Source organism: Vicia villosa, linkage group LG1 (genome assembly GCF_029867415.1).
Source record: "Vicia villosa cultivar HV-30 ecotype Madison, WI linkage group LG1, Vvil1.0, whole genome shotgun sequence".
NCBI classification, from domain to species: domain Eukaryota; kingdom Viridiplantae; phylum Streptophyta; class Magnoliopsida; order Fabales; family Fabaceae; genus Vicia; species Vicia villosa.
In genome coordinates, this window is record NC_081180.1 from 97,742,924 (window position 1) to 97,753,382 (window position 10,459).

The 10,459-nt window shown below is 33.4% G+C and overlaps 1 long non-coding RNA gene across 2 annotated transcripts; it reads right to left on the reverse strand.

The window, feature by feature from the left end:
- Positions 1 to 1,428: 1,428 nt before the first annotated feature.
- LOC131613167 (uncharacterized) lies at positions 1,429 to 4,002 on the reverse strand. 2 transcript variants are annotated; one of them, XR_009287588.1, is made up of 7 exons: positions 3,651 to 4,002; positions 3,412 to 3,486; positions 3,126 to 3,194; positions 2,743 to 2,897; positions 2,584 to 2,651; positions 1,949 to 2,047; positions 1,429 to 1,835 (listed from the first exon to the last, which is right to left on the reverse strand). It is a non-coding gene; the product is annotated as an uncharacterized LOC131613167 (long non-coding RNA). The 2 variants fall into 2 exon arrangements; XR_009287587.1 differs by having other exon boundaries at positions 1,949 to 2,113.
- Between the last annotated feature and the right edge of the window lie 6,457 nt (positions 4,003 to 10,459).

Here is a 10,459-nt window from a genome sequence, read left to right on the forward strand (position 1 = left end):
AATAAGTATGTAGCAAATCACCGACATGATAAATCCAATACGTCTAATAAATATAAATATTAATAAAATTATTAATAACTATAAATATATAAAAATATTTTATTAATTAAAATAAAAAAGGAATTATGGTGATAGTGACCCGTAAAATTAGTGAGTTTTAGTGATAATATTCATTTGTTACAAATATAATTATTAATTATAATTATTGATAAATTTTAATTAACAATTTTATATATATATATATATATATATATATATATATATATATATATATATATATATATATATATATATATATATATATATATATATATATATATATATATATATATATATATATATATATATAGGAGATTTTAACTAATAAGCCAGTTGATATAGAATTTGATTAATGAAAATTTTAATTATTTTAATTAAATCAATTTATGATTAAATAAAAAGAAAATGGGGAGAGAAGTCGAGAAATTGAAGATACATCATACTTCTATAGATAATATGAAACAAATGTATCACTATATTTATAATTATATGTTGCCTATATTTTGAGATCAAACAAATAACCATGAAGATAACTATATAAATATAACTTTAAATAAATCACTCTTAAATTATAGTTGTAACTTTTTGTGATAATGTATTTTTTTAAATTACACTGCGCTTTCTTTTTTTTGAAATAAATGTATAGTAAATTTAGAAGGCCTCTAACAAAAACCACTGACTTGCAAATTGGAATTGGAGTGGTGATGGACTGCTTGTGTATTTTGAATTCCAATGGTGCTCAAATGAAATTATTGGTATCTTGTGTGATATGTTGCTTATGTATAGTATGCCAAAACCTTGAATGTTCATTTGATCTATTCAAATTCTTTGGCAGGTCCTTGTTCGCGGCAACATGAAATGGTGAGATGGAGGAATGGAGTCATCCATAGCAAACTTAACACATGGCAGAGCTTCTCACTTGGCTTATGGTAGAATTAGTAATTTTGTTTTAGATCACTTGTATAAGACAATTGATCCCTAATAATAGCTCAATATATTTTTTGCAAAATCTGTAGTAAGAACCTGTATATTACTGCAATCTTGCCTTAGTTAAAATGATGGTGTAATGAATTGCATAGGTAAAAATCAGATTCTCACATTTCAAGAAAACCATTAGCAGCTTGTGTTGGTTTGTAAAATATGGGTGTAAACTATTTGTACAGATTGTATGATGAGAAGCTATGCATATTACAACTTCTATATGCAAATGTGATATTTAACAGCAAAGATGGTTTGGTTAATCTGATATGAAATAATTTTATGGTAACCAACAAAAGATTTTGATTCAAATGGCTATGGTCATCTCATGTTATTCTAATGCAAAAATGGATTAAAACCAAATGAAAAAATAAATTGAAACTAAATACAAATGAAAGTGGAAGCCATAGCTGAAAATCCAATTGCGACAATTCCTTTAACTGCTAAACTCCTTCTGTTCATTTCACATTTACTCCCTTCAAACAAAATCAACAAAGGCAGTAACAATAAAAAGATATAAAACAGAAAAGCTATAAATTAGAGAGGGAGTGAAGTTGCAGCAATGAAGGAGCGACATAGCTAGAAGCACATTTCAAGTCCCTAGCAGAAGAAGCGAGGCAGTCAGAATAGACTTAGTTAAAAAGGAGGAACTTGTGGTGAACTGTAAATCGTTCCATCTCTGGCAGTATATAAGGCCACCGGGTGTCCTCTTAACATTGTGAGTACCCCTTCCCATGCATGAACATGAAGTACTCCGACTTTTCCAGTTATCTTTCAAACACCGATGTATGAATGCCAGCTTTTCCTTGCAATAGGAACTACACATCAAGAAATAATAGAAAATCGATTAGCCACATATGTTTAATAATAAACTCATACAATCATAACTCATTCTGGTGCCAATATCTATACGATAAAAAATTGATGTTACCTTGGAAACCAAAGTCTGAACACCAGGATACTTTACATCCCAACTAAATTCAGTCATTTGCCAACCGGTTCCACCCATGGAGTCACCATTTCTACCGAGCTAATCCAAGTAATATTGATTGTTAGATGTTTGATACAACCATGCAGCAGTCCAGAGCAATTCATCCTGTAAATAAAATTACCAACCTTGAATCATGAATATGCATTATGCATGAGTACATGAAAAAATGCAGTCGACTGAAAAATGAAATGAAGTGAGTGCTACGAATCAAATTCATTATGCATGAGTACATGAAGGATCCAAATCCATATTGAATGCAATAACATGTACCTGTTATTATGATAGAAACATAATAAATATTGATAGAAACATAAATATAACATCTGCAGTATTCAGTTAATAGAGAGATCTAATATTTTTATCTGAAATTGAAACAACAAACTGAGAAATGCAGAATTTAAAATTCATTCAAATCAAAAGAACTTAAAATTAATCGAGTATCCAAAACATGTTAATATCATCTAGTTTCTCTATCAGATTCTTTCATCACAAGTTTATTCAAGATACATGTTAATTATTTTCTATAATGATGTCATAGCTATTAAAACATTTAACTTGAAATGATGTAAACTCACCCAAGTGTAGCCAATGCCTACAACTTCAAGAGCTCATCCATCTAGATCAATATCACATTCTTTAATTGCTTAAGTCACAAGATGAAAACTTATTAGCCTATAAAATATAACAAATTATTTTTACGTACAACAGATACAATACATTCCAAATTAACAAACCTGAGGATTGGTGCATCTAATACCATCAATCCATTCCCTCACTAATACACATGGCACAGAAAGTTGTTTGTAAACCAGAGGAATTTGGACAGAGGAATTTGGACAGTAGGATTATTTTTAAAATTTTCTAGAAAATCTTCAATATTGTGGGCTTCCTGAAATATGGATAGGGGAATCAATACATTTTCTTAGAAAAATATATAACTTAAAAGAATACACTCAATGTTATGACCAAAACAAAAATTAGATCAACAAAACAAAACTAAACAATGTTAGCAACAAAACAAAACAAAAATAACACCAAACAAAAATTAGATCAACTACTTAGATCTAAAACTTTAAATCATAAAACTGAATAAAAAAAGAGAAAAAAAATGAATAACCAATGTTAGGACCCTCAACAGCTTTTTTTCCACAGTTTTCTTCCTGTTTGAGAGTCTTTGCATTTCAATCTACAAAACAAAACAAAAAGAACACGAAATAAAAATTAAATCCAACTATTCAGATTTAAAAAACTCTAAATCAATAAAACTGAATAGCAAGGAGGAAAAATAATAACCAATGAACCTATTCATACAAACATAAACTTTATTCATAGAATCATAAACCTATTCCAAAAGACATAAACATACATGGTGGAGTAAAAACGACCCAGTTTATAAAACTAACCTATAAAAAATGGTTTACGAAAATGGGTTGAGATGAGAATTACGAAAATGGGTTAGATGAAGCATCCTCTGAAACCTGCAATCACAAACACACAAAAATTGACCAAACCGAATTTCAAGAACCTATATAATAGAGGGAAGGAGAGAAAGAGAGAGACAGAGAGAGAAAATGAGAGAGAAAAGAGTTGTGTTCTTGAAAACGAAGAGGGAGAAAAATGGGGAAACGATGCCCGTTCTTACCGAATCGGCCGGAGATGGAGAAACGGTGGTCGCTACCAAGTTGATAGAAACCAAATGACAAAGACCATGAGATTCTGAGATTGGAGTGGTCGACGGCATCGCTAGGGTTTGTGGCTGCGCTAGGGTTTGTGGAGAAAACAGAGAAGACAGAAGACGAAAAGAAAGAGGAAAGAGAAGATGGAGGGAAAGAGAAAGAGGAAAAGAAAAGAGATAGGGAAAAGTGAAAGCAAGTACAAATTTATTCTATGGACGAATCAGCAAACAACACATGGCAAGTGAAAAAATTCAATTTGTTAATTACTGAAGTAACCTTTTGCAAGGGTAAAGTATTTGTGGCTCAAGGTTAAATTAGGGAGTTTGGTCAATTTTATAATATTGGGTAGATAGTTGATGGGTTGGGGATTATTCTCTTATGTGTGAAGCTAAAACTCAGGTTTAGAGGGAAAATGTAGGCTTATGACGTAGACCCATTGTACTAGCTGTTTAGATGTCACATCTCTCAGGGGTACGAGGGATACACTCAAAGGAGGTATGCTCAAAGTTGTCTTCATGGTAGGACTAGCCCCTCACTGTGCTGACAGTTTGGATGTGATTCATAACTATGAGAAGCTTTATTTAGAACATGTTTCACCTATGGTGATCTTATCAATCCACGAGATCTATGTTTCAAGAGTTGGTATGAAGGTCCCACCACTAGTGCAGAAAACACCGGGTGAAAAGTACTTTTTACATCGGGTCTGGGCCCGATGTAAAACCAGGCGATGTAATAAGTTAGAGACAGTTTACATCTGCCAAGGCCCGATGTAAAAAATTAACATACCACATCAGTTGAATTCAGACGTCTGATGCGAAAAATAATACAATTTTTTAATAAAAAATATATACGCCATATTTTACATCGGTTTTCCTGTCCGCCCGATGTAATAGACAGTTTTTACATCGGTTTTCCACTTTACCTGATGTAATAGATAAGTTCTTACATCGATTTTCATTTTTGCCCGATATAATATGTTTTCTGCTTTTAAGCATATAATAATTGTTTTACCTATTTTAACCTGTAATTTTTTTTAACCTAATTTTCCATATAACTTTCAAATACCACACAAACCAAAGTTAGATCGCTATTTTGCACATTTTTTCCACAGCACAGACCACATTTAGGTCACTATTTTCATATTTTTCTAACCAATAAAGGATATAATTTCATTGCACCAAATAGCTAAGATATATATATATATATATATATATATATATATATATATATATATATATATATATATATATATATATATATATATATATATATATATATATATTCTTCAAAATTTACAAAAGTATTAATCTAGGATACACAAGTGTACACAATTATAAAAAGGTTTACACACGGTGGACTACTACACAATAACAAAACAACAAATATCCAACCATTTAAGTCTTTTCGCGCACTTGAAATACCAACATGCATCCACGAGAAGATGAGTTGTAGCTTCTGATCACACCAAAAATACATTTGCTGAGAATAAATAATAACACTAATTAACATCAGCAGACAACACCAAAGTCAAGAATAATGCTAGGTCGCTATTTTCATATTTTTCTAACCAATGAAGGGTAATTCATTAAATCAAATAGCTAGGATACACATACACATTCCACATTTCATTTTGAGATACGGCTAGATTCTTATCAATAATAAAAATAAAAATAAAAACAAAAACCTACTTTTAATTTGAGGGTTCGAAGTTCGACTTAATATAGAATTTCTTCACACCAACTTGGATACAACTTCATCTTGCTCACGTACATGTTACTGCTTCACAAAACATTTGACCCACTTGTTTTAATTAAATAAAATCATCATCATTATCAGTACTATTTTTTAAAGCAAGAAAGTTGTTAATATTTCAATTATGAATAAAAAAAGTGATGAAGAGGAATTGAACACTGACCTCTAAATCCCTTCTCTAATTCTTTGGCTGTGGATGCTGACTTGATAATGCGACGTGCCTTGGTGATATAAAGCCTTCATCAACGACCTTGTCAATGAAACATAAAAATGAATTGTAAAATCCATCCATATTCAATAGCCCCACCTGCATGGCTGCACCAACAAATATTAAAACATTCAAACACTAATGTCACAGTCATTTTACTAAATTCATATCTTCTATTCCGATATTCCAGTCGGATCGAATTCAAGTTTGCTTCACTAGAAATGAATGAATTTAGGATTTAAGATTTTAGATCAACTTCAAGATAGTTCAAGAATAAAATCCCTAACATGCAAAATTAACAAGGATCGTGTGTACACACTGTTCCAAGAAAGTTCAAGAATTACAACAAATAAACGGTTGGGAACATATCCTCAACCCTATCAAAATAGAAATCATATTAAAAGAGAATGCCTGGTATACACACCGATCAACTTGAGGCTCTATTCAAGACAACTATTTACGACATTCTTGTAAAGGTACACCCCCATTGCATTCCGCGACTTTAAGATTCAAGATTCAGAAAGAAAATTTGCTCTAAGGTATTATCAAAATCTTGCTCTCATGCTAATTCAACTCATGGTAATTATATATCATACTACAGGCTATATCACACTTCACACCTTATTATACATTCTACATACAAAAGTAATGGACTGTCATGTCCTATTTTTCACTCTTGCTCTATTATCCTGCTCCAAAAATGGAAGTGACCACACCTTGTTTTTTTGTTTATCTCACCAACTCTAAAATCTACAGTATTTAGTTAAACTAAATGTGAAAATTCAGCACTGAAAAACAATGATTATATAAATGGAACAGAAAAAGTAAACATACATGAAAACAGATTTTTTTTTTTTTGTTATAATGAAGTTGCATAGAATAATTTTTTTAAAAAAAACAGCATAATGTCTTGGAAACTACCAAAGAACACCAAGATATTCAAACAATTTATCTTTCTTCCTATGCACGTCATAATCGGGTAGCCGTGCTCGATTATTTCCTTTTCATATTTCCTCAAAGCGTGCAAGCTCATCTAACAAATAAGTTCAACATTATTCAATAAAATTTGAATAATTATGTCCCACCTCAATTTTAGCGGACGTTTACAGAGCAGATCAAAACAGAACGGGCACACCCGAAATATTTTCGGTGTTAGACTATTTTGACCGGTCCGAAACATCTTAATTCCTAGAGGTCTTTCATTGACCAACAACTTTATTTGTTGTGTGGTTCATTAATTATGACTAATTTTATTATGTGACATATATTTCTCCCATTCAATTTCGGAGAGTTAAATGGAATTTGACTTGTTCTTATTTTATAAAGTAGTAGAAAATCGATTCCAGAGAATTCACAAGAGGCAAATGAAGCTTGTTAATTTTTTTAATTAATTATTATTAAAAAGCTAAATAGTTTCAATTAGTTCGAAATTAATTAATGTAATTAACAATAACGGCATCATATAATTTGTCTAATGATAACAAATTGAAAATAAGTTCTTACTAATTTCCAGCAATTCTTTTAGGGTTCCATATCCACCTAATTTCTTGAAAACAGATAACAAATCTCCCTCGGTAACACGTCCCGATAGAGTTCTTTGAGATACATACTACAAAAACAACACAAACACATTCCACATTTCACAATCAGATACATCTAGTTTCTTATCAATAATCAAGAAAACAAAAAAAACTTACTTTTGATTTGAGGGTTGGAAGCTCGACTTGGGTGAACTGGCTCTGAAGCCATTGATCAGAAACAAGGCACACACAAACCTAGACATGTTGTTAAACTTTGGTTGAGGAAAATGATCAAATAGTTGGAAGAACACACTGACCAACAATCAAAATCAAACCTTTAACACATTGGAATCCACGAATGCGTGAAAAAATTATCCAATAGCAAATTTCGAAAAGAAAAGACGTACCTTATGGGTTCAGATTGAAAAAAGTTTTCATTTTTGCGGAAGAAAGGAACGAGAGAAAGAACATATGTGTTTGTTTGTAGGAAAGTGAGAAATGGGGTTGGGAGAAAAATGAGCCGCGAAGGACAAGTGAATGGCCGAATGGGAAGATGAGGGATGGAGGCTCCTTCGTGCGGCGCGGAAACGGAGTCGTCGTTGCTGGTCTGAGGCTCCCTGATGTGCGCGGTTCGTCGGAGTGAAGAAGCGGTTCGTCACGATGGAGATTAGTGGAACAAGTTTTGTTCTTCGGCTCTGTTTACAGGTTCTAATTGTTGTTGTTGTGATACGGAGAAGTTGACTGTGTTACTGTTGATTTTTGTGAAAAACGAAAAGGGTTATGGGAATTCAATTTGCAAAAAAATGAAATGGGTATAGAAGGGAGACGACGGGGGAATACCTACGACAAGGGTTTTACTGAAAAATGAAAAGGCCCGTGAGACTTTTAATATCAGTTGCAATATGGTCCGATGTAAAGTCTTACTTTTCACATCGGTTGTAAATCTTGGCTCGATATTTATAATAAAGTTTCATCAACTGCCACCGTGTTATTTTTCACATGAGTGGATTTTTCACATCGGGTGCAAATCTAGACCCGATGTGAAATCCTTTATAACAAAAGTTTATATTATTTACGAAACTGCCACCGTGTTATTTTTCACATCAGTGAAAATAAATGTCAGATGTAAAATCCTGTAATCATGTATTTTTCACTTCACATTGTTTTGAAATCTGATGTAAAATCTTTTGACAAATATTTTTCACATCATATATCTTGAAACCTGATGTAAAATCCTTTAACCAAATGTCTTATTTTTAGTAGTGCACCTATATGAGGCTTATCCCGAAAGGTCACCTTGGCAGGGCTATCCGTTAATCGGGGAGAAATTTTAGGTATAATCAATTAATCTAGGACCCCTTATCCAAAAACCCTAGAACCTACATGTGAGGGGAATTGGGTAGTATAAAACTTAGAACCATCATGTCGTATGGAGCCTTCCCAAATAAGGTGTTCTTATCCCTAAACCCGTAAGGGGTTTCTGTTGTCTGTCATCCCTAAACCCACAAGGGTTTCCTTTTGTCTGTCATCTCTAAACCTGTAAAGGGTTTCTTATTGTCTGTCATCCCTAAACCCATAAGGGTTTCCTTTTGTAGGTTTTCCCTAAAACCCGTAAGGTTTTCTTTGTGTCTGTCACAATCCCATAAGTCCTTAGAGGTGTCCTTTTGTCTGTCACAATCCCTAAGCCCCTAGAGGTTTCTTGGTGTTAGTCATAATTCCTAAGCCCTTAGGGGTATTCACATCAATCACTATCCCTAAACTCGTTTGTGTTTCCTTAGGAATGTATTTATCTTAAACCCGCATTGCATTACATTTCCATGGAAAAAACTTTTAGCATGTCTTAACAACAAAAAAAATCTTTTTGCATACCTATGCATTCTCATACATATGCATACATGCACATCCATTTGTTAGACGATGTGACGGATCTAGAAGGGGGTTGAATAGATCCTTTGTTTACTTTAAGCACTTTTTAAATTTCAAACGAAAGCGCCCCGGATTTTAACTCGTCTAAGAACGATCAGTTATTTGAAAACTGGATATGCTAAACCGAGAAAACAATGAAAGTTGAATTAATGCTTTTGATGTGTCAATGTGCTTACTTGTGCCACTTTAGTGTTAATTACTTCCAATGAACTGTTTAGAAATAACGACAATAATTTGTGCTTTTGTAATTTTGTCAAACACTTGGTGTGCGAAATTTCACCAACTTTTAACAGCACGCAAAACACAAATTATGCTGAATGAAAATAAAGTGCGATAAAGAAAAACAACACGCGATTTGTTTAGGCAGATCCCCTTGTCGTCCTCGTGTAGGGTACGTCTTCCCCAAATTCTAAACTTAGAATTAGGATATATGATATTGAATGCAAAGCGTTTACAAGAGAAGAAAATGTTACCAATTACCAACTACAAATGTAGAAAAATTGAAACAATGTTCTTCTCTTCCCTTGATTTGAGATGAACCAAGATCGTGACCCCGATTCTTCCTTCTTTATCCTCCGATTGTTGCTACCTTGTTGAGCGAACCCCTGATTCCTCAAACCCTTAAGCACGGCTGAATATTGATGAAGCGAAGAATCGTCAAAATCCCCAAATCCCAATGATCTTGGAGGACAAAACCCTCAGATTTTATTCAAGAAAAACCTAGAATTTTTTAACCCGAACAAGAACTCAATCTACCGTCTGAAGTTATCAACACCTGCTCTTCACCTTGATTGACAAAAATTGTTATATGTAGTTGACAATGGATGAATGAGAGGTTGAAGATGATAAGAACCTTGTGTATCTATTTCACTTTTCTTGTTAAAAAAATGAAATAACCAATGAACCTTTTATATGTCATCCAAAGCTAAAGCAATAAGGAAACAGTAAAAAGGAACTTAAGGAAGTGAGAGGGTCGACCTGAGCAAACTCGTGGCTGCAGCAAAAAGGACTTGACAAGTTATGTGTCGACCTGAACAATCCATGCGTCAACCTGAACAAGCTATGAGTCGACCTAAGGGTCGACCTAAACAAACCCGTGACTCACTCAATGTTCCATGCGTCGACCTAAATAGGGCCATGCGTCGACGCATGCTGCCCCGACATGAATTCTAGGATGAGTCGACCTAAGGGTTGCCCTGAGCAAACTCGTGGCTCACTCAAAGTTCCATGCGTCGACCTGAAGGAGCTATAGGTCGACCTGAACAATTTCAACTTCCAAAATTGCCATGTCTTGGACCTATGAGTCGACCTGAACCCTGTGTAGGTCGACCTATACATCACAAACAACCAAAAATGCCAATTTTGAGAT